General features: G+C 48.2%; 1 long non-coding RNA gene across 2 annotated transcripts in view; it reads left to right on the top strand.

Moving 5' to 3' along the window:
- Positions 1-25297, top strand: part of LOC140394854 (uncharacterized) — a 106679-nt gene that overhangs the window by 33198 nt on the left and 48184 nt on the right. For both annotated transcript variants that reach the window (XR_011936043.1, XR_011936042.1), the window contains exon 2: positions 17420-17628. This is a non-coding gene — a long non-coding RNA (uncharacterized lncRNA). The remainder of the gene's footprint in view (positions 1-17419; positions 17629-25297) is intronic.

Genomic DNA, 25297 nt, shown 5'->3' with positions numbered 1-25297 from the left:
TGATATTTCTGCTTCTAGATGAATCCCACGCGCAAGTCCCGATAATTTCACTCTCTCTAAAAGTTACATTTCAGCATATTTTACGGCCTGTTTTTCTGACTCTGAAATGACTAGAGTGCGACTGGCCCCTTACCACGTTTGATGACACCGCTGTTACAGTACACCTGGAAATTATCTGGACTTGGCACCAGGTTCAAACTGACATTGGGGAAGTGGAAATCCATGCCACATTGATCACTAGAGTTTTTTCAGCGAAGAGCATTGTTGCTTCACTACTGAATGCAAAATGTACACCAATATTGGTACCTTGGAATATTTAAATGGTAAGGGAGCTTCTGTGAAATATTCACTTTAGTAGTTACTTATTTAAAATCTTTAGCAATAAATAAGATTTCACAGTGGAACAATGGTTAGCACTGCTGCCTCGGGCAGTACGGTGGTGCAGTGGTTAGCCCTGCTGCCTCACGGCGCTGAGGTCCCAGGTTCAATCCCAGCCCTGGGTCACTGTCCGTGTAAAGTTTACACATTCTCCCCATGATTGCGTGGATTTCGCCCCCACAACCCAAAGATGTGCAGGCTAGGTGGATTGGCCTTGCTAAATTACCCCTTAATTGGAAAAATGAATTGAGTACTCAAAATTAATTTCACAGCGCCAGGGACCCGGGTTTAATTCCGGCCTTGGGTGGCTGTGTGGAGTTTGCACATTCTCCCCCTCGCTGAGTGGGTTTCCTTTGGGTGCTTCAGTTTCTTCCCACAGTCCAAAGAAGTGCAAGTAAGATGGATTGGCAATGATCAATTGTTCCTTGGTGTCCAAGGATGTGTAGGTTAGATGTGGTTATGGGGACAGGGCAGGGGAGTGGGCCTAGGTAGACTGTTCTTTCAGAGGGTTGGTGCAGAACTCGATGGGCCGAATGACCTCTTACGGCGTAGTAGGAATCCTATGGTTCTATGGACTGTGGCCATCATTAGTATTTTTGCAGCAATGTTTGCATATTAATAAGGTTTGGAGCGGTGGCTGAGGGGTGGGGCAGGGTGTGTTGCGTGAGGGTGTACGGGAGGCAAAAAAATGACCCACAAACTCAGTGAAGTGAGGGATTCTAATAGACTTAATTTTTGTTCCATTTTCCGGCTGACAACCGCCTAAATTGACAACCTGGCTGGCAGCCGGGAGAGACAGTGGCAGGACACCATTGCAGGACACATCGGGCAGCACGGTAGCAAACACAGTTGCTTCACAGATCCAGGGTCCGAGGTTCGATTCCCAGCTTGGGTCACTGTCTGTGTGGAGTCTGCATGTTCTCCCCGTGTGTGCGTGGGTTTCCTCCGGGTGCTCCGGTTTCCTCCCACAGTCCAAAGATGTGCAGGTTAGGTGGATTGACCATGCTAAATTGCCCTCAGTGTCCAAAAAGGTTGGGTGGTGTTACTGGGTTACGAGGATAAAGGGGATAGGATAGAGGCATGGGGCGTAAGTAGGGTGCTCTTTCCAAGGGCCGGAATAGACGCGATGGGCTGAATGGCCTCCTTCTGCACTGTAAATTCTATGTCTATGTCTATGCTACAAACACTGGGTGATGATCCTGGCATCCTTATTGGGGGTCAGTAATTGTGGCAGCATGGAGATAGGGGTTGCAGTTGGCAGGGTGTAAGGCTGAAGTCTTCTCTTATGAGTTGTGGTCGCATCCCTGCTCCTCCTGACCCACAAAGAGTTCTGGAAAAGCCACTTAACCTTGCAGCGGCTGTAGTTCCTGCCTCCCTTACACTGCCGGCTTTCCTGACTGCTGGAAAGTCCATGCAACTTCAGTGTGGGAGCCTGATTTAAATATGTTAATGAAATGTCCACCTCTCCCGATACCCAGACACCCATCATCTGCAACATAAAAATGTATGGACACCGTGTTGACTTTTGCAACTCATAATTAAGTCAATAGCCCAACCACCCCTGGGAGGCCTTGTGTCACAGTGCATAGCGCCCCAGTCCCTGAGCCAGAGGCTGTGGGTTTGAATCCCAGCCCAGGACCTGATGGCCAATGAAGATGTGTTCATAACACGGCTAAACAGGTTGAGCTTCAATCTGCAAAATCCTTCCCACTCACGCCAATGGCTGGTACTGAGTGCGGGGGAGACCCATGGTCAGCCATACTTGATGTGAAGTGGCACTCCTCAAGCTATAAGCCTCTGGCAGCAAACTGGCAACCTGTTCCAGGAAATACTAGCAATGGAAACAGATGAAAGTCTGCCTTGTGCACCACTAGGTGAGGGAAGTGAAACAACAAAACAAAATCCATGTGCCCTCACCTCATGCCCTTTCCTGGTGATGGTGTTGGGGGGCATGGAAATTAATATTGAAGCCAGAGTCCACTGCACAGGCCAAATACTTGTGGTGATGTGAATATCAGACATGCCGATCAGGAGCCAATTATTTATTTCACGCTGTACAAGCAAGATAAGGATACTTTAACTACTAATGCTTTATGTGGATATTCATCTCCGGACCTTCATGGTAACTCAGCTGTGAAACTGAATGGGAAGAACATGAAAATTAAAGTTCCACACAGTCATATTTCAATCCTGTGTTGATCTACCAGTAAAGTGCATTAATGCTCCCACAGTGCCATGCATCTCTATTAACAGCATCATTAGTACCAAGGCACTGAAAATAAAACCTTCGACTGTGGATGATGTGGAGGCATTTTGAAGTGAATATACTTTTTCCTGGTGTGCTACGGGAAACTGATTGCTTGCTTCTTCATGGATACATTTTCCCATGTTTAAGTGCAAATATTGACAGGTGTCTATATCGCTGCACACTTCAAATCATTGCTGATAGATATTTTTGCATTTTTGAATTTATACATTAATTAGGCACATGACTGATAATGTTGCAGAATGTTTTGGGGGGCAATTCTAGCCCTGCCTGTCTATTAGAAACTGATGGGAGTTGCGCAAATGGTCAGTTAAAACCAGTTGGTTGACTTGCCTGACCTGGAACTGAACTCTCAGTTTTAGCTGGTTTAATCAAGGAGATGGCATGGACCCCTGTCCCGATCAGCAGGGGAGATAACTGCAATTTTTGCTCTGTGGGGGTGCCTGAGTGGGAAGCCAAGGTGAGTTACACACTGGGCAAAGTAGATTGGGGCTGGGAGAGGCTCTAAAGGATATAGAACATAGAACATAGAACAGTACAGGCCCTTCAGCCCGCGATGTTGTGCCGACCATTTAACCTAATCTAAGATCAACCTAACCTACACCCCTTCAGTTTACTGCTGTCCATGTGCCTGTCTAAGAGTCGCTTAAATGTCCCTAATGACTCTGACTCCACCACCTCTGCTGGCAGTGCATTCCACACATCCACCATTCACTGTGTAAAGAACCTGGGCGGGATTCTCCGACCACCCGCTGGGTCAGAGAATCGCCGGGGTCGCCGTGAATCCCGCCCCCTATCTCTGACATCTCCCCTATACCTTCCTCCAATCACCTTAGAATTGTGTCGCCTCATGACAGCCATTTCCACCCTGGGGAAAAGTCTCTGGCTATCCACTCCATCCATGCCTCTCATCACCTTGTACACCTCTATCAAGTCACCTCTCTGCCTTCTTCGCTCCAGTGAGAAAAGCCCTAGCTCCCTCAGCCTTTCTTCATAAGACATGCCCTCCAGTCCAGGCAGCATCCTGGTAAATCTCTTCTGTACCCTCTCCAAAGCATCCACATCCTTCCTATAATAAGGCGACCAGAACTGGACACAATATTCCAAGTGTGGTCTCACTAGGGTTTTATAAAGCTGCAGCAAAACCTTGTGGCTCTTAAACTCAATCCCCCTGTTAATGAAAGCAAATACAACCTTAACAACCCTATCAACCTGGGTGGCAACTTTGAGGGATCTATGTACGTGGACCCCAAGATCCCTCTGTTCCTGCATACTTCCAAGAATCCTGCCTTTAACCCTGTATTCAGCATTCAAATTCAACCTTCCAAAATGAATCACTTCACAATTTATCAAGGTTGAACTCCATCTGCCACTTCTCAGCCCAGCTCTGCATCCTGTCAATGTCCTGTTGTAACCTGCAACAACCCTCAACACTATCTACAACTCCTCCAACCTTCGTGTCATCGGCAAACTTACTAACCCACCCTTCCACTTCCTCATCCAAGTCATTTATAAAAACCACAAAGAGCAGAGGTCCCAGAGCAGATCCTTGTGGGGGACACTGGGCACCGACCTCCAGGCGGAATACTTTCCATCCACTACCACTCGCTGTCTTCTTTCGGCCAGCCAATTCTGTATCCAGACAGACAGATTTCCCTGTATCCCATGCCCCCTAACTTTCTGAATGAGCCTACCATGGGGAACCTTATCATATACACCTCATCCACTGCCCGACCTTCATCAATGTGTCTCGTCACATCCTCAAAGAATTCAATGAGGCTTGCGAGGCATGACCTGCCCCTCACAAAGCCATGCTGACTATCTTTAATCAAACTATGTTTTTCTAAATAATTATAAATCCTAGCTCTCAGAATCCTTTCCAATATTTTGCTCACCAGACGTAAGACTGATGGGTTTGTAATTCCCAGGGATTTGCCTATTCCTTTTCTTGGACAGGGGAACAACATTCGCCTCCCTCCAATCATCCCGTACTACTCCAGTGGAGAGTGAGGACGCAAAGATCATCGCCAATGGCGCAGCAATCTCCACCCTCGCTTCCCGTAGTAACCTTGGGTATATCCCGTCAGACTCAGGGCACTTATCTATCCTGATGCTTTTCAAAATTTCCAGCACATCCTCCTTCTTAATATCAACCTGTTTGAGTCTATTAACCTGGTTCACACTGTTCTCATGAGCAACAAGGTCCCTCTCTCTAGTGAATACTGAAGAAAAATATTCATTTAGGGCCTCCCCCATCTTTTTCATCGTTCCTCAGACTCTGGGCACAAGTTCCCTCCACTATCACTGATCGGCCCTACTCTCACTCTGATCATCCTCTTATTTCTCACACAAGTGTAGAACGCCTTGGGGTTTTCCCTAATCCTTCCCTCCAGGGCTTTTCATGCCCCCTTCTAGCTCTCCTCAGTCCATTTTTGAGTTTCTTCCTGGCTACCTTGTAACCCTCTAGAGCCGAGTCAGATCCTTGCTTCCTCAACCTTATGTAAGCTTTCTTCTTCCTCTTGATTAGAAGCTCCACTTCTCTTGTCATCCAAGGCTCCTTCACCTTACCATTCCTTCCTCGTCTCAGTGGGACAAACTATCCAGCACTCGCAGCAAGTGCTCCTTAAACAACCCCCATATCACTGTTGTGCATTTCCCCAAGAACAATTGTTTCCACTTTATGCTCCTCAGCTCCTGTCTAATAGCAGTATAATTCCCCCCCCCCCCCCCCCCCCCCAATTAAATACCTTCCCATACTATCTGTTCCTATCCCTCTCCTTGACTATGGTAAAGGTCAAGGAGTTGTGGTCACTGACACCGAAATACTCTCCCACCGAGACATCTGACACCTGGTCTAGTTCGTTGCCGAGCACCAAGTCCAATATGGCCTCCCCCCTAGTCGGCCTATCGACATATTGAGTCAGGAAACCTTCCTGTACACACGTGACAAAATCTGCACCATCCAAACCATTTGCAGTAAGGAGGTTCCAATCAATATTAGGGAAGTTGAAGTCACCCATGACAACAACTCTGTTCCTTCTGCAATTTTCCAAGATCTGCCGCCCAATCTCTGTGCTGCTATTGGGGGGTCTGTAGAAAACTCCCAATAAAGTGACTGCTCCTTTCTTGCTTCTGACTTCCACCCATACTGACTCAGTAGACAAACCCTCCTCAACTACCTGCTTTTCTGCAGCTGTGGTGCATTCCCTAATTAACAGTGCCACACCCCCTCCTCTTTTACCTCCCTCCCTATTCTTTTGAAAACCTCTAAACCCCAGAACATCTACCAACCATTCCTGCCCCTATGAAATCCATGTCTCTGTAATGGCCACAACATCGTAGTTCCAAGTACTGACATGCTCTAAGTTCATCTCCCTTATTCCTGGCACTCCTTGCATTGAAACAGACACACTGTAACCCATTCCACTGAGTGCAACTTTGCCCTATCAACTGTATATCCTTCCTCACAGACTCGCTGCATACTATTTCTGCCTGTTGAAAAGCTACCCTGTCCTCTGATCCATAGCTCTGGTTCCCATCCCCCTGCCAAACTAGTTTAAACCCTCCCGAAGAACTCTAGAAAACCTCCCACCCAGAATATTGGTGCCCCTCCAGTTTAGGTGCAATCTGTCCTTCATGTACAGGTCCCACCTTCCCCAGAAGATATCCCAATGATCCACATATCTGAAGCCTTCCCTCCTGCACCAGCCCTGTAGCCACGTGTTCAGCTGCACTCGCTCTCTGTTCCTTGCCTCACTTGCACGCGGCACTGGTAGCTATCCTGAGGTCACTATTCTGCTTGGCCTGCTCTTTAGCTTCCAACCTAACTCCCTAAAATCACTTTTTAGATCCTCATCCCTTTTCATAGCTGTGTCGTTGGTGCCTATGTGCACCACGACTGCTGGTTGCTCCCCCTCCCCCTTAAGAATCCTGTAGACTCAATCAGAGACATCCCTGGTCCTGGCACCCAGGAGGCAACATACCTTCCGGGAATCTCGTTCGCGACCACAGAATCTCCTATCCATTCCCCTAACCATTGAGTTTCCTATCACTATTGCTTTTCTATTTTCCCCCCTTCCCTTCTGAGCCACAGAGCCAGGCTCAGAGACCTGGCCGCTAGGGCCTTCCCCGGTTGGTCATCCCCCGCAAACAGCATCCAAAACAGTATACTTGTTTTGAAGGGGAACGGTCACGAGGGATCCCTGCACTGTCTGCCCGTTCGTTTTCCTTCCCCTGACTGTAACCAGCTACTCTTTTCCTGTACCTTGGGTGTGGCTACCTCCCTGGATATGTTGAAAATTGTTGTGTGAACTTACAGTGTGGAGGCTCGAGCGACCAGAACAGCCTTTGGGACATTACATTGTAAGTTTAGGCTTCTCTGGCCATGCCCTGGATTCAACCCCAATTCCAAGGTTTACGTCCCAGTAGCTGATCCTGTCAGTTAGTTGATCTTGGCCATTGACTCCAGGCAGTACATTTGTCCACCTCTTCCTGTTGACTCTTCATCCATAGTCGACTGGCGAGACGTACGTAAGTTTCAGGACCTCATTTCATCTGCAGCCGATGAATTCCCAACTCACACTGCCAACTACTCGTACATTTGAGTTAAAATGTATTTAATTCCATGAAATGGATATCATCGGAGTGTTGATCATTTTCATGTTTAGCCAAACTACAGATTCACCTCATTTTATTAAGATTGGGAAAAGGATGTCACATTTCTCCAGCCTTCCATTTCAGCCTTGCTGGATTTAACATTGGATAAGATTATTCCATCTGAAGTATGCCTGTCTGTATTATGGATAGCTCGATCATATTGACTGATGCTTATTCCCAAAAGTGGAAGCTCTAAGTAAAGATAAAGTTGCCTGACATCTTCATGAAAAATTGTATGCTTTGGATTTGTACCTTTACCTCATTTTCCTTGAACTTTTGTTTGATTTCTGTGAGGATGTGGGACAATATAGAATGATAACCTTTCATACTTTACATTGATCACAACATTTAGCGAGTTGATTTACTTTTGAATAGTCTTCTGCTTCAATGATCACTCGCTAACGAGAATGATTGTCCACCTTAGAAACTCTGTGTTATTGGTCACACGTTCTGTGGGTTCTTGCACTATCTGAACGCTATCCTAGAGCCGCATCTTCGACCCCACACTTGACAGGTGATTACGGGAGGTGAGATCGGTCCTTGGATTATGGATCGCTGGTATTCCTTTCTCAGGCTCCCTTTCCGTCCTCCTGTTGCAGTCAGCTGTCCACGGAGAACTGCGTCCCTTCAATCAGGCGGTTACCTCAAGTAGCTCTTTTCTGAGCAAGGGTCTCCCAGGCATTGACATTGAAGTTGCATTTTTTGAGGCAAGCCTTCAGGGTGTTTATGAAGCACTTCCTTTGTTCTCCTCTTGTTCGGAAGCCTTCCTTGAGCTTTGGCAGTCCTGACATCCTAAGCACACGGCCGGCCCAGCGAAGTTGGTTTCGGATGACCATGGGCTTGATGCTGGTCTTCTTGGCTCCTTCAAGGATACTGATATTAGTATGCCCGTCCTCCCAGCTGATGCGGAGAATCCATCTCAGACAGCATTGATGGTACCTCTCCAGGGCGTTGAAGTGGCGTCTGTACGTATTGCAAGTTTCTAAGCCATATAGAAGATTCGGAGGATCACCGCCTTTCACACGAGGATCCTGGTGTCAGCATGGATGTTGTGGTCGTCAAAGACTCTCGTCCATAGGTGTCTGAAGGAGTTGCTTGTGGATTGGTTATGATGTTGGGTCTCCCCATCGATGTTAGCTTAGAGGAGAGGTGGCTCCCCAGGTATGGGAAATGTTCCACTGTTGGGAGGGCTTCTCCATTGATCTTGATGGAGAGAGAGACCGGATCTTGCCCTGGGGTGGGTTGGTAAAGGATTTGAGTCTTCTTGAGGTTGAGGCTGAGGCTAATTATTTGGTACACTTCAGCGACAGTGTCAAGCATGGCTTGGAGGTTTTCTTCCGAGAGAGTGGAGATGGCAATGTCATCTGCATACTGAAGTTCTACGAGCGATGGCAGTGTTGTTTTCTTCTTGGGTTTCAACTGGTTGAGGTTGAAAGATTTTCCATCCACCCTGTAGACGATGTCCACTCCTCTGGGAAGCTTGCTCTTGACAAGGTGAAAGATGGTGGCAATGAAGATGGAGAAAAGGGTGGATGATGACATATCCCTGCTTGACTCCAGTCTTAACCTCGAAGGTTTCTATCTTATTTCCTCGGTGAGGACTGTCATTGACATCTTGTCGTGGAGGCATCGGAGGATGTTGATGAATCTCTCTGGACAGCTGGCCTTTGACAGGGACTTCCATAGCACTTCTCAATTAATGAATCAAAAACGTGGCCAGATCAACAAAGGTCATGTAGTGGTTGATGTTGCTCCTGGCATTTCTCTTGAAGTACCCAAGCAGTGAAAATCATGTCCGCTGTTCCATGGATTGGCCTGAAGCCACACTGAATTTCTTCAGAGACTGGGAAAAGACAGCCCGCAAGGATTCAGGCGATGATCTTCCCAGCACTGGAGAGTAGGAAGATTCCTTGGTAGTTCCCACAGTACGCTTTATCCCATCTCTTGAAGATGGTGGTACTGACGGCATCCATGAGGTCGGCAGGAATTTATTTGCTGTCCCAGATCTTCAGCAACAGTTGGTGGAGATGACAGGTGATCTCTTTGCCTCCAAGTTTGAAAATCTCCACGGAGATCCCGTCCACTCCTGCGACTTTTCAATTCTTCATGTGTTTAATGGCGGGTTCAACCCCATCCTTGCTTGGTGGGAGTCCAAGATCATCTTTGATGGGGAGTTGGGGGATTTCCTCAAGCACGTCCTCATCTATGGTTCTATCTCTGTTTGGAAGTTATTTGAAATGTTCTTTCCGTTGAAGTCTGATATTTCCTCTGTCTCTCAAGAGGGTTTCATCTTTACTCTGCACTGGTTTGAGGCCGAGGCTATTGGGTCCATATATTGCCTTGGTGGCCCTGAAGACGCCCTGGGTGTTGTGCTTGTCAGCAAGGAGTTGTAGCTCCTTAGCCTTCTCAGTTCACCATTAGTTCTTGATTTCCCTAGTTCTTCTTTGTACCTCTGCCTTGGCTAATTGATGAGCTCTCCTCTTTGCCTTGCTGGTTATGTAGTTTATCCAGACGTGGACAGCTTTCCTTTCCTTGTCGATGAGGTCTTGGATGGTGTGGTCATTCTCGTCGAAACATCCTGGTCTTGTAGCAAATGATTTCTTCACAGCTTGAGAAAATGCCATTTTTCCATTTTTCCTCCACTCCATCAGTATGAACACTTTGGACATTTTGGTGAAGACATCGTTGGATGTTCACTAGTATGCTTGGCTCTTGAAGCAACTCAACATTGATTTTTTTGCTGAGCTGTTTCTTCATCTTCCACTGCTTCTGATGGAGTTTGATGGACATAGAGGAGTGGATGAGCTAATGGTCTGTCCAGTAGTCATCTGCACTGGTCATCACTTTGGTGATGAGGGCATTCTTTGGGTCTCAGGATTGAAGGATGATGAAGTCGATCATGTGCTAGTGCATTGATTGTGGATGTCTCCAGGAAGTCTTGAACTTGTATTTTTGGTGGAATAGTGTGTTAGCGATGAGAAGCTGGAGTTTCGCATATTTGGCGAGCAGGAGAGCCCCGTTGGAGTTGCAATTCCCACTCCTTCCTTTCCGATGGTTTTGTTCCAGATCTGGGAATCCTTTCCAACTGTGGCATTGAAGTCCCCAAGGAGAATGATCTTACCTTCCTTAAGAATGAGTTGAAGAGTATGATGTCCAAAGTAGAGTAGAAGCCTCCTTAGGCATCAAGGGTTGGGGCCGAGGCGCTCACGCCCTTTCCTGCTGATTCTTGGCAAGTTGTAAACAAAGGGTCCTGAGGCGTTCGTTGATGCTGAGTTCCGAGAGTCGGTTGACGAGTTTGTTCTTGATGGAGAATTCATTGCCTCCTGGGCTAATCCTCAGGTTTTCCTCTCCAGAAGAAGGTGTCACCACTGCCTTCTTCCCTCAGCTGCCCTTCGCCTGCTCTATGGGTCTCTTTCAGGGCAGCGACGTCAGTGTTGAAGTGACTGAATTCACGGGCAGCAAGGACAGGTCTCCATTATGATTGATTGTTTTGCTCATTATCCATTGATTTGTTATGTTGTAGGTGTAACATAAGCGGCTTCCTTGTGGTGCACTTGACAAAGGAAGGTTCAGATGTGGAGATAACTTCAACACGTTTATTAAACTATTTACACATCTATTACTCGGGTTCGACACTACTGCTAATCCTACTATAGCTACCCAGAATGACTAACCAGTTGCTGCAATCCACGTGGTGGGTGTAATATTGAATCAACCCTGTCTCTGTACTCACTGACTATCTCCACTGGAAAGAGGCAGATCATGTGTGTGGTGTCCTTTATATATGCGTTGGTGTAATGCCCCCCTGTGGTCGTGTCACCTCCTTGTGTATCGTGAATGTCTATTGGTCGTGTCCTATCTACTTAATCTATTGGTTGAGTGTGTGTGTGTGATGTTTCTGGTGCTCCCTATAGTGTCTAGCTAGCCTACATGTATTTACATTGATGCACATCACCCCCTTTTTATATATTTTCTGTACACTTAAAGAAAATTGAACAAAGAACAGGTAGATAAGGTAAGGTTTATACAAGTCATGGGAACAGTGATTAAACAATAAGTCCAAATCATTCGTGTGAGTCCATAAACCATCAATCATCATGGTCAAATGTCTCTCTTGGTTATGAACGCCATCAACGTCCCTGTGCCACAGGAACCAAGAAGTGGTCAAATCACTTCGCTGTCTGATCTGATTTGGAGTCCCTTTCTTTTTCCGATGTTTGTGATGATGCTGTCGGATGGCATCTTGTGGCTGATAAGGTGTTGATGTTGAAGAGGTACCATCAACAGTATCATTCGAGGTCATGGATGTGCCATATGTTGAAGTTGGATAAGACTGTACATACTGGTTCTGGCCACATGCTGTGCTGGAAGGGTGATCCTGCTGAGAACCGTCAAAGCCTGTCAACTTGGAAACAGAATTGCTGCTCGCATAAATACCTGGTGATGGTGTGAAACTAGAACCTTGCATCTGATAGGAATATGCCGCCTGGCCAGGCTGGGGTGCAGCAAATCCTGGGCTGTAACTAAGGCATCCAGTCTGTAGTGTGAGATTGTGCTTGCGGGAGTCCTCCTTCGGTTTTGATTCCATTAGTGGGCAATCTATGGTGCTGGCCTGTTTGAGAATATGCTACATAGACTGCTGGCTGCTGCATGCCTGAGTACTGGGTTTGTCCAGCATGAACTGTCATTGGCTGCACTGCTGGTGTGGAAAAAATGTGTGGATATAGCTGTAGTGAATATTGGTGTATTCCTCTTGGACTGTAGCCGCTGCTTGTTATTACTGACCCAGTGTAATTGCTAAGTGATCCATCCCCTGTCGTTGTGGCATCTGCTGTCAGCTGGTTCACTGGAGTCAGCTGAGATTTCTTGAAGCTGCACGTCTAAAATCAGAACATGCAGGAATGCATTGACTTGTGGAGACGTTCGAGCGAATGAGGGTGGAAGTACCGGAGTCACCAGTGGTCTCACAGTGATCGTCGAGTGCCTCTGTACACAGTAGCTGAGGTCTGTCACTTTGCACATCTTGCATGGGAAGTGGGATGCTGACGTCACGCGTCTCACATGCCGTGGGTAGAGCCTCAGTAGCAGCTTGTTGTTCACTTGGGTTGGGTAAATTGTCAGAGTTTTCATCAATGTGGGTGGACTGTCATTATCTTGCTGTTGTCCTTCATTTGGACTTGGACTGTCATCGGCGCTTTGTTCTGCACTGTAGCATGATAGACCGTCATGGTCGTCCTGCTGTGCACTGGAGCGTGGTAGACTGTCATAGTCTTCTTGCTGTTTACTTGAGCATGGCAGAATTGCATCGTCTGCCGCTAGTTGGTCAGAAGAGGTTGCTAGATCCTCATGGTCTTGTTCCTGCAAGGACTGCACGTCGGAGTCTTGCGTTGCTTCTATCGTGGAGGCTGTCCACGAGCTCGCTGCGGAGGCTTGTGACACTGGAGTCACGTCTGGTGTCTGCAAGGACTGCGCTCTGGAGTCTTGCGTTTCTTCTATCGTGGAGTCTGTCCATGAGCTCGCTGTGGAGGCTTGTGACACTGGAGTCACTTCTTGTGCGTGCAAGGACTGCGGTGTGGAGTTTTGAATGTCTTCTTTCGTAGAGTCGGGAACCCTGAGCGGTGCGTGGACCACGCTCTGTGTGGCAGCAGGCCACTCTCTGTGGGCCTGTACAGCTCTCTGTCTCTTGGTTTCAGGCTGCAGCATCATCCTGCACTCACGAGTTGAGATGTCATATCTGCTGGGCTGAAGATCCTCTGCATCGGATTCAATACGGGGGTCGCCAATGTGCAACACGTCTAGTTGCGGTTCGGATTTGGTACTGGGGTAGCCTCCCAAGGTGAAAGGTTTGTCCGAGTCATTGTCTTCTAGGACCATATCATCACTATTTGCGTCGGAGCTGGCGAGGTCCAGAGAAAATGTAAAGATCGGTATCGAAGTATTTAAGGTCGGATTCATCGGTTTGGGCGTAGGTAACTGCTTGTTGCAGGGTTCTTCGGAGGTTAATTTCATTTCCTGGTTCAAGTTGAGGCATTATGCAGTCATTCCAGGTGAAGGAAGGTTGTTTTACGGCTTTAAAATATGTTTTCTTTGATTTGGAACGTTTCCCCTTTAAATGGGCGTGGTCCGGGGCCTCTGACATCATGATGCATGTGACGTAGTGCGTAGTAAGCAATTGCGCATGCGCAGATCGTTGTTCCTTTACCTTGGGCCTTGTTCTCATTTGCGCATGCGCGGCTTCGCGCAACTGCGCAAGTGCAGTACCTTTAGAAAGATGGCCGCTGATCAAAACTGTTCTCTGCTCCGGGATCTCAGCATCGTGGTGAGTACTGCCGCTTCTCTTACCTTTTCTTGCTGGTTGGAGTGTGTTTTCCTCACAGTATTTTCCGAATTTGTCCAGGACTGCCTGGAAGTCACTCCTGTTTTGCCCTTTGGAGAACTTGAATTTTTAAAAGATTTCTTGTGCTCGGGCACCGGCTATGGTGAGGAGAAGCTCTATCCTTTCAGCATTGGCCAGGTCTTCCAGTTTGGCTGCCACCAGGAAGATTTCAAACTTTTGCTGGAATGCCCGTCAGTTTTCACGGAGATCGCCGTGGCACTGGAGCCGCTGCGGAACCCGGATCTCGAACATCTTGCCTGGGTATCATTGCTGGTTGTCACTGTACGCTGAGGTATGGCTCTCTGGATTGAAACAGTTCAGTCCTGGTACCATGATTTGTTATGTTGTCGGTGTAACATAAGCGTCTTCCTTGTGGTGCACTTGACAAAGGAAGGTTCAGACATGGAGATAACTTCAACACGTTTATTAAACTATTTACACTTCTATTACTCGGGTTCGACACAACTGCTAATCTCAATATAGCTACCCAGACTGACTAACCAGTTGCTGCAATCCACGTGGTGGGTGTAATATCGAATCAACCCTGTCTCTGTATTCACTGACTGTCTCCACTGGAAAGAGGCAGATCATGTGTGTGGTGTCCTTTATATATGGGTTGGTGTAATACCCCCCTGTGGTCGTGTCACCTCCTTGTGTATCGTGAATGTCTATTGGTCGTGTCCTTTCTACTTGATCTATTGGTTGAGTGTGTGTGTGTGATGTTTCTGGTGCTCCCTCTAGTGTCTAGCTAGCCTACATGTATTTACATTGATGCACATATCCACATCCATGAGGGTTCATACATTCCAGGTTCTGAAATTCAGTTGAACTTTGATTTCCTGACCGCAGGTAGATGAGCTTCTGGATGCAGTTTTCCAGTCAGTTTGGAGACAGAACAGACTAATTTTCAGGCACCTTTTCTAGTCCTTTCTCCATGCGGAGTGAGCAGAGTGGATCCTGAAGAGGGCTGCTCAGTCATGAAGAAAGATGCCAAAACGCTCTCCTTTTCCAAGAACGAGTTGACTGAATCAAACTCCACCTCCTACATGCCAGTCCGAAGCCAGGGACTTCCAGATCTCACGGTCCTGTCCCGGTCACCTCTCACCGATTACCTCCGAGTTTGTCTGTGTGGTGGGTGTGCTGGTTTCCTCTAGGTAGACGCCTAATACGGGGTATTAATCTTTTAATGTGGGTATGCCGTGCATCAGGAGACACGCAGCCCTTGACAGAGGGTAGTTCCTGTCGCGATGGACCTCGATGACTGGGGATTTTCTAATTGCTGCTGCCTGCTTGCGCCATTGATACCACAGGAGTATCTTCTGCCTGATACGCTCTTGAGGACTTGTTTTGTGTTGTATTTTGTCCGGTTCCTCCCCTCCGACCTTACTGTCAAGGGTGATTCTGCCAGTAGTTTAAGACTCCCTATGCCATTGCTCTCAGGATCAATGGAAGGTTCAAGCTTCTCCATCACTGCAAGTAAAGGAAATTTCGTCTAATATCCACAAAGCATTTATAAATCAACTTTCATAATTCTCTGATCAATTAAAGGTTGACACAATTCTTCCCTACTGCCCAACATCGCCATAGTAGTGAGAGAAAACTTTGGATTTAACCGAAAAAAAAAATAATAATATGTTTGCAAGTTTCTTGTACAATCTAAATAATGGTGCAAATTTCTGGGGCAGTGTGTCAGCAATATGTTGGTTAGAATGGATCCTGAGCTCCATACCAGTTGAGCTCAGAATTCATCCCATTGTGGATGCTGTCTTTTGAATAAAGTTGCTTGTTCCCGTTGATATTGAAAAATAAACCCATGGTCCTCAAAGTTCTTTGGACATCATAAAACAGGGCAATAGTTTAAGAGTCAACTTGTAAATGTTGAATTAAAATCATCGTTACTGACACTTCAGCCCTTGGAGATACTGATCTACTTCCATGAAAGAAGGAGTAAAATTGCTCCTCTTAATTTTATCGAACAATTCTCAACTTTTTCAAAAAGCTGAGTGCCGCTCTTCGAAATTAGCCCTGCCTTGGTCCTTGTGCGATCAAGAGATATTCCATGATTAAGTTCTAAAATGACCATGGGCGCGATTGAACCGCCGTGTTGCGCCCGCCGCAGATCTGGGCGCACCGGTTAAATAGCGGAAAAGAACAAAATTGAGATTTGTGTCGGGTGCGAATCGGTCTGCTATTTAGCTCCTGATGGTGAGTTCCATACCATGCCCAAATATGGAGAGCATATCATTAACCCCAATTAGCACCAATTTCCATCTCATTAGTGAGAGTGAAGTCAAATGTAACGGCCTCCCGGGAATCAACTGGCTCCCCAGCGAGAAATCATGTGGGCATCGTTTAATACTCCTTTTTAAATATGGGAAGCTGGTGCGATGCTGCTGAGGGGATCTTAGGAGGTGAGTGGCCATTTCCATTTTCAGACATGCAGCTCAAGGGCACTGGAGCTGCTGCCCCAGTGTTCGGGGGGGATGGGACCCCTCATGGGGGGTTGGGCTTGGCCAGGGGGTCTAAGACTAAAGCATATCTGATTAGGGATCACCCCTGGCTCAGTGTGGGGGGGGGGTATCAATGGGCTTCTCGTACGAGAGTCCTTCAAATCATCTTTAAATATTGTGGATACCCAAAACATGGCTAATTACAGTCGCTATCTGTCTGACTTATCAAACATTCCCAGGACAGCGCCCTCCTTTTGGTTATGTTCTGAAAGTCACTTTAACTCCCTTTAACTGTGAGAAGCCTCTAGCTTCACAGCTCAAGGCTACTGCTAATATGGAATTAGCCGTGTTAGATGTGAGAGCAATTCCTAGCTCTAAGGTGGTGCTGCAGGTTGTGTTTGCTGCTTGCTGCTGCAAATGCCTGGAGCCTGCTGCTGTTTCCTTCTTTTTCTGTAGCCTGGAGCAAGGAAAGGGAGGATGGGAAGATAACCTGCTGCCTAGGTAGGAGGAGGGGAAGGTAAGCTCTTTCTCTCTTCTGGCATGCTCAGAGTCAGTGCAATTAGGCTGTATAAGAAGGCGTGTACAATGGAAGCTCATGGACAGAGACTGATACCTTAAACAATCGCACAGCAGGGATCCTCCATTCTGCTGAGGACCTGCGCAGTGTGATTTGGTGTGTTTGGTTTTCTTTGTACAAATGAGCTGTTGTATCTTTGTGATTGTGATAATCTACAGCAGAAATATATTTGTGTGTGCATGGTATGATGACATTTCCTTGTTGATTAATGGTTAGTGTGATTTATGGACAGTTAAGTAGTTGGTTTTCATCCTTTTGTGTAAAGGTACTTACTGTCGACCGGTTAATAAATAAAATATTCTCAAATGCATTCTCGTGGGTTATTGCATCACATTTCAATCAAACCTTGAAGCCTGAACAGTTTGCCTGACTTATAGAAGCCTGAGCAGTATAGAGACAGCAGCCAAAAATCGAACACTCAAGATCTGGGATTCAGCACTGGGATATCCTCGTGATCAAAAGGTGAGTGTATGGATCAGGAGAGGACACCTGAGCACGGACTCCATAATGTTCCTGGCAGGGGCTGGGGTGTAGGAGCTCCTGCTGTGGCAGGGGATGAGTGTGCAGAGCTAGGCTTTCCAGCCCAACTGGCTCAGTGGTTGGCACTCTGCGAGAAGGCGGGGCATGTCATGGTGGGGAGGCTTGGGGGCTTTGAGGGTCTCGGGCTGAAAGTCCTAACTGATTGTCGGTCTCTCTTATTCGCCAATTCCTTATAGATACCAAAATGGATGGTGCTTTTGGTCCCCAAGAGGATAACCTGGCAGTGCTGATGGCAGCTCAGGTGGCCAGATGCTGGAGAAGGCAGCAGCGTCAACGCAAGCTGGAGGCAGCATCCCATGTGCAGGGGGCCGCCGCACGCCCTGAAGACCTGGCTGCCCATCAGGCCAAGGAGGAACCGAGAGGGGGACGCCGGTGACAGCCCAAGGTGTGCAGGCGTTATTGATCCTTTGATAAGATGACAGACAGCATGTGCCGCATGAGACTCCTTCTCAACAAAGAGACAGTGCAGCCCCTGTGCCATGTCCTCACAGTCTTGACACCCTGTGGGGGGGGAGGGGGGGGGGAGGACACCTACTCCCAGTGGCCATGAAGGACACTGCAGCTCTGAACAATCAAATTGTGAATTTACACCCTGCTGGGATAATTATAGGTTGTAGCTAACAGCCAACCATTAATAATGATGTATTGATAGCCCTTAATATATTGTCATAACCATCTATTTTAACTGCTAACTCAGGTTTTTTTTAACATTCACTGACAAAGGTAGGCAGTTTCTTTTATTTTTAAATGGTTGGGATTTTAATAGTTTCACAGTTTGAGTTTTAAAAATCTGACACAGGGGGGGCGATTCTCCCAAATGGAGCCTAAGTGTTCGCGCCGTCGTGAACGCTGTCGCGTTTCACGACAGCGCGAACCGGGCCCGGGTACGACCCATTCTGTCCAACACAGGGGGCCAGCATGGTGCTGGAGCGGTTCACGCTGCTCCAGCCTCCATTCCCGGTGCCAAATGGGTGCCGCGCCAACCTGCGCATGCGCGGGGGACTTCTTTAGCGTGCCAGCCCCCACTCAACATGGCGTCGGTGTTCAGGGGCCGGCTGCACAGGGAAGTAGGCCCGGGAGGGGAGAGGCCGGCCCGCCGATTGGTGGGCCCTGATCGCGGGCCAGACCCCATCGGAGGCCCCCCCTGGTGAAGGAGCCCCCCTCCCCCCCAACACGCCGCCCCCCCCGACCGTTCGTGCAGAGTTCCCGCTGGCAGCGACCAGGGGTGAACTGCGCCGGTGGGACTCTGTCATATCCACGTGGCCGCTCAGCCCATCCGAGCTGGAGAATCAGCGGCCCCACCGATTCCTGCAGCCCGCGGCCGGCACCGCGCCAACGCTCCGCCGCAAGTGGCGCCGATTCTCCACACCTCGGAGAATCACACGCCGGTGTCGGGGTGTTGTGGCGCGGTTGCAGCGATTCTCCGGCCCGGAGCGGGGCTCGGAGAATCGCCCCTTGAATGCTTTTTGAATTTGTTAAAGGACTGGATGTTTAAATAACTTCACAGGTTATTTTTTTTTAATTCCCATTAATTCAGGCAGGCTATTCTTTAATCTTTAAAGGGCTTGGGATTTAAGTAACTTCACACGTGGACAGATCTACAGCCCATGTCCTTTCAGAAGCCTTTAGGTCGCCTCCATAAATTCAAACTCTCACGCTGCAGGTGATGGCCCTTGCTACAGCGGAAATGGGGTCTGCTTGAACACACCACTGAATTAAAATGGCCCTGTTGATATCAGTTTTCCTTCATGCGTTAATCATGCTCTGCCCTTTACCCCTACCAGTGAAAATGGGATGTATCAGAAATGGGAGCTGGATTTCTGCATTGGGTCTCATCCTCCATTTTTAAAGGTCTATGAACTTGCCATTTGTGTGAGTTTCTCTTGCAGCAGGTGAGGTGAATCTGGAAATTTCCCAACTCCCGCTACTCAATTCAGGAGTGAAAATATATGGGTAATAATGGTTGATCTTAGAATAGTTAGTAAAGCATTTGGTTGTGCCTGTTTATTTGACTTGCACAAAACGCTGCTCATGTTACTTTGTTGTTCAATCACACTACAGAGTTGCTTAAGTAAGCTTGGCTATTTTATGTCCATTGAAAATCAATTTTGGATGCCTTCATCTAACATCCCTAGTCAGTGCGTTACTTGACGTTTAGAAGAGATTTGTTTTGAGTTCCATGTTAAGCACTATGATGAAATATTATTATTTGATTGGGCGCTGCCTTCATTTTGTTTTGGTCATCAAAGTGACTTAACACCCAACAGAAACCAATCACGACGTTTAAAAATCTCCAAACAGAACTATTCAGAAATCCGTATGAACAGGGCTTCCATTTGAGACGGGTACATGGTGTATCCCACTTAATCTCAGAAAATGGAGCTGAAGTTGCCAAATACCAAGGCTTCACAGCCTGAAAATGGCGGGTGCATCATGAGTTTAAACAGTTAAAATCCTGCAACTTCCCAGATCCCTGATCACACCAGCTGTTCGGATGTTATCTGGTCAAAGTGCGAAGAATCCAAACCTCCTGTTACAAGTCTCTGTAAACCTCATCAATGATTGTGGGTGGATGATCAAAGATCGACAGTACTCTGGAGTATTACTGAACAGCCTGATTTAGGTATTTAATCGGCAAACTATGCACAGATTCAAATTTATTCAAATCCCCCGTGACTGGGTGTCTCCACTGCAAACAGATCCTGCTCAGTACCCAGCCTGGAAGAGTTCATTAAAACTTCAATTCTCTGTTTGCAAGCACATATAACATGGGTGGGATTCTCCGTCCCGCTGCACCCATTTTCTGGTCCGGCGCACACCCGTCGGCAGCCGGTCAGGAGCCGGCCAATGGGGTTTCCCATTGTGGGCACTCCCACGTCGTCGGGAAATCTGTGAGTGTGAGTGCGCTGCCGGCGAAATGGAGGATCACGCCGATGGAGAATCCAGCCCCATGGAATCTACATCACAGAAGCAGATCAGTTGGTCCAAGTGGCCCATGTATATGAGCATATCCTTCTGTTCCTTTCTCCCTTATGTGTTTTTCTAGCTTCCCCTTAAACTCACCAATGTTATTCCCCTCATCTACTCGCTTTGGTAGCTGGTTACTCGTTTAGCACTTTCTGGGTTAAAAATGTCCTCCTAAAACCCCTATTGGAGTTATTGATGAATATTTTGTAACCAAGGTCCCTAGTTTTGGTCCGCCCAGAAATGGAAACATTTTCTCCACTCCTACCCAATCAAACTCATTTATAACTCTGAGGACCTATAACAGATCATCCTCTTTACAAGAAAAAGAGCCTTTTCGAACATTAATCATGTCAAAATAGCTCACTTGTGTCTCTTACTCTTCTCCATGCCTAAAAGTAACACAGGACGCGATTGACACCAAAAATTTCAAAGTGTCATTTTGGGCATGTTTGGCGGAGTGTTTCCTGTCGGTTTTTTGGGTGAGATCCAGACCTGGATTAACCCACACTTAGTCATTTTTTTTGGCCTTAGGGAGTTTCTCCCTTGTGTTGCCCACACTTGTTTTCAGCAGTGGGGAGCTAAACCCACCGGCGAGACCAGCTCCTCAGAGATCAAGGCACCATTTTTAAATGGTTAACCGATCTCTAAATAAGCTTGACGGTCACCCACATCTCCCACCCATGGACAATGCCACCCCCCCGGCACAAAGGCAGGGACTTTACCAAGTGAGGACACGCCACTATGGGGTCGCTGAGATCCCCATTCAGGACACCCCACACATCGCCTTTCAGGTCCCATTCACCCCCCAAATGTTATGAGGCCGCTTCATACCCCTCTCCTTAATACACCCCACACCCCCTTCAAGGGCATGGCCTCCTTTAGGCATTCCGGGGCTTCCCGACGATGGCGGCGGTTCCTGAGGTCGGGGCATCTTGTTGGACCCGGTCCAGCTCAAAGGTGATATAGTCTGATGCCCATGCATACAGGGCATCCGTGATCTCCCAGAGGCACCTGTGGGCTGGAGATTGCGATGTGTCACACAAGTCCCTGCTCGAGCCCTGGATTAACCCACTGGCGTAAAAATGTAGTGCTGCAGTGATCTTCATGGCCACCAGGAGCGGGTGTCCCCCTGCTTCACAGGATCATAGATTCATAAAATTTACAGTGCAGAAGGAGACCATTCGGCCTACCGAGTCTGCACCGGCCCTTGGAAAAGGGCACCCCACTTAAACCCCATCTCCACCCTATCACCTTAAGCCATTAACCCCACCTAACCTTTCGGACAAGAAGGGGCAATTTATCATGGCCAATCCACTTAATCTGCACATCTTTAGACAATGGGAGGAAACTGGAGCACCCGGAGGAAACCCACGTAGACACTGGGAGAAAGTGCAAACTCCACACAGCCAGTCACCCGAGGCCGGAATTGAACCCGGGACCCCGGAATTGTGAGGCAGCAGTGCTAACCACTGTGCCACTGTGCGGGATGCCAGGGGCGGAATTCTGCCCCCCCCATGCCGGGTGGGAGAATCGCCCGGGCGCCACGTGAGTCCCGCCACGCCGTCCCGACGCCCGCACAACACGACAGGTTCCTGCCGGCGCCATCCACACCTGGTCGCTGCCGGCGGGAACAGCGCGGATTCCTGCGCCGGGGGGGTCTCAAAAGGGGTCAGGCCATCGACCGGTGCCCACCGATCGGCAGGCCGGCCTCTCTGAAGGAGGACCTCCTTTCCTCCGCTGCCCCGCAAGATCGATCCGCCATCTTCTTGCGTGTCGGCAGCGGGGAGGACGGCACCCGCGCATGCGCGGGTTGGTGCCGGCCAACCCACACATGCGCAGGTGACGGCATTTACGCGGCACCGGTCGCGTCATTTACGCGGCGCGTCATTTACGCGGCGCCAAGGCCCGGCGTGCGTAAATGACGCGGCGCCGCTCCTAGCCCCCCGGGGGGGCGGGAGAATAGGTGGCTGGGAACGGCCTCCGATGCTGGAGTGAAACACTCCGGTTTTCACTCCAGCGTCGGGACTTAGTCTCCCGATGGGAGAATTGCGCCCCATGTCTGCACAGGTGCCGCAGTATCTTTCTGTTGAAACAGAGTGTTCTGCAGCAAATGCTGCCCGTTCGTCCGTGAATGACCAACGACACCGGTACATCCTGGCATATCGCTGGACTCCCTTTCTGGTCCCCTCCTCAGCCTGATGGCCGACCGTGTCTTCACAGTGTGCATGGCCCCCTGTGCATGGGGGTGTGGCCTCCAGCCTGTGATGGCCTTGCTGCTGTTTTCGTCGCCTGCCCACCTCTGCTGCGACAAGCATAGCGAGGTCGACCTCTGTGGGATCCAGCAAACATATTTGTATCTGGAAGGAGTTGGAGACGGAGAGAGTCTGACAATCAGTTAGGTTTCCCACCCCAGGACCCTCCTCTCCCAAGCCTCCCCCACCCTTACCATGATTGTGACGCCTTCTCACAGAGTGCCATCCAGCGAGCTTGTTGTCCTGGCAAACCTCACTCTACACGCTCACTCCCAGCCAGATCAGGAGCCGCTAAATGGAAATGGCTATTCACCTCCTCACTCCCACTCTGTAGCCATTGCGGCAGCTTCACACTTTTGTAGAGGAGTACTAAACGACACCCGCGCGACTTCTCGCTGGGGAGTCGGGTGACACCCGGGAGGCCGCTGCATTCAATTTCAATCTCGCTAATGTGATTGTAATGAATGCAAATCAGGCTTAATGACCTTTATTGCTCTTTTTATTAGCTAGTTTATTAGCTCTGATTATGTCACATTTGCTCACGAGTCGCCAGGTATCTTTCTGATACCGCCGCGTGGTTCAAGTTCAAGTTATGATTAATAAGTCAGCACACCGCTTAGTAAGATTGAAATCAACGGTCATTTATTATATACAACAATTAATGCTTACACAATAATCCTACTATCTATATCGAAACCTACCACTACTGGCCAATACTTAACTTTAGGAAGGGCCCACCAGGTCAGGGAAATGAATGGCTTATCGAATCGGATCTGGCCTGCGGGATTCAAAAGCTGATACGGGTCGATGGCTAGGAATCTCTATCGGGTAGCGATCGCTGGAGTCAAACTTACGGTTCTTTGCTGAAGGTTCTTGCGAAGGCTGCGAGCAGGTGAAGAAGGGAGAGAGAGAGAGATCTGAACTTGGCCCCTCACTTTATAGGGCCCAGGGGCTTCCCGTCTCTCGGGGCGGCCCTTGACCCTGAGTCCCAAGTGATTGGACTTGTTCCCAATCACTGGGTTCGATATGTCCAATAACGGGGCGATTCCTCGATCGGGGGGTGGTCGTTCACCTGTCTTTGTTTCGGCCACTGCAGGCGCCGACAGGTCTGGCTCGGCATTCAATTGCTAATATGTTGCAATTGTTCCCGAGGATAGCCGATTGAACTGCAGATGTCTGGGTTGATGTGCTGCTAATAGTCTTGAGTATCGATCTGGGCCGACTTCCCCAGAGCCAAATACGCTATTCTGTCTGCAGCTGTCCGTTTGTGTCCTGTTGGCTGCTTTTCCCATCAGCCTTTTCGGTTAGCCATTTTAAATCGGGTTTTGGCCAAATTAATAGGGAATCAGCCATTTTAGGTGGCTACACCTTCTCGCCATTTTTGGGTGAGATCCGGAACTCGCCATCAGGAGCAGGCCGGGTGAATTGCAAAATGGTTCTCGCGAATCCCGATTTTGGCCTCTCGCGCGATTCACCCAGGCGCAACGTGGAGATGGAATCGCACTCAATATCTTGAAAACAGTTGTTCAGATGTGGGAAAATTATGCTGTTGAAATGATTTGGATAGGAAAGAATCCTCAGATACTCAGATTCTATATTTTGAATTCACTATTACATCTCTGCTTTTAAGCCACCTTTAAAATTTAGTGCTCTCTGCTTCACAACAGCGGCACCATTTTGTTCATTCCATAATGATGTTCCAGTGCTTTCTGTTGATTTCAAAGCATAGAAATCCATCAGCTCTCAGGGATATATGTTCAATTTTGTCCCCAGCTGGTGATATATCAGCATCACCGTCATCACAAAAAAATCCCTCTCTTTTAAATCACCAGTCACATTTTTATACAAATTTACTAAAGGACAGATATCACACCACTTCTTAACCTTTGTTGTCAGTTGATATCTAAAGGCTGCTGACATTTATTTGCCCAAATGTGGTTAATTGGTGCTTCCAACAGTTTTTTAAAAGCATTGGGCTTGATTCTCCGCCCCTCCAGCCCCATTTTCCGATGCGGCACGTCCCCGCCGGCAGCGGGATTCTCCGTTCCCGCAGCCGGCCAATGGGGTTACCCATTGTGGGCCACCCCCTGCCGTCGGGACATGCGCGGGCGTGAGTGCGCTGCCGGTGGGGCAGAATCCCACAGGTTAACTTTAGTAAATTAGCATTGCTGCCTCACGGCGCCAAGATCCCAGGTTCGAGCCCGGCCCTGGGTCACTGTCCGTGTGGAGTTTGCACATTCTCCCCGTGTCTGCGTGGGTCTCACCTCCACAACCCAAAAGATGTGCAGGGTGGGTGGATTGGCCACGCTAAATTGCCCCTTCATTGGAAAAAATGAATTGGGTGCTCTAAATTTAATTTTAAAAACTTTAGCAAAGAGAAATGAGAAAGACAGTCAATTTGTGGTAAAAACAACAATTGGAGGAAGATTTTGCATATTAAATATAAAAGGCTGCGACCTGAATTTTCCTTTCAAAGACAGAACACTGATTTGTATGAGCTGAAAATTATGGTGAGTGAAAGTAAAACACTCTCTCGATTTGACCAATAAACCCCAATAGCAGTTGCGATATGGAGCGTGTAGAAGAATCTGTCAAAGCTGTCTCTTATATGTCAGCCCTGTGAGAAATGAAAAGACCTACAGTAGCTTCAGGTGAGATTGTGAAAGTTTGAAGGAACTGATCAGGCAACACATCACATTGGGATGAACTGCGAAGCACAACAACAGTGTGCAAATTTAGATTCCATTACCAATGGGTATTGGTAGAGTAATTGCATAAAGTTTAGAAATAAATAATATTTGATGTTTCTAGTGGCGAGCCAATGTCTGCATGTGA

This window comes from Scyliorhinus torazame, chromosome 18 (genome assembly GCF_047496885.1).
Source record: "Scyliorhinus torazame isolate Kashiwa2021f chromosome 18, sScyTor2.1, whole genome shotgun sequence".
Classification (NCBI taxonomy): domain Eukaryota; kingdom Metazoa; phylum Chordata; class Chondrichthyes; order Carcharhiniformes; family Scyliorhinidae; genus Scyliorhinus; species Scyliorhinus torazame.
The sequence above is the reverse complement of the archived record's forward strand: the minus strand, read 5'-3'. Positions and strand labels throughout refer to the sequence as shown.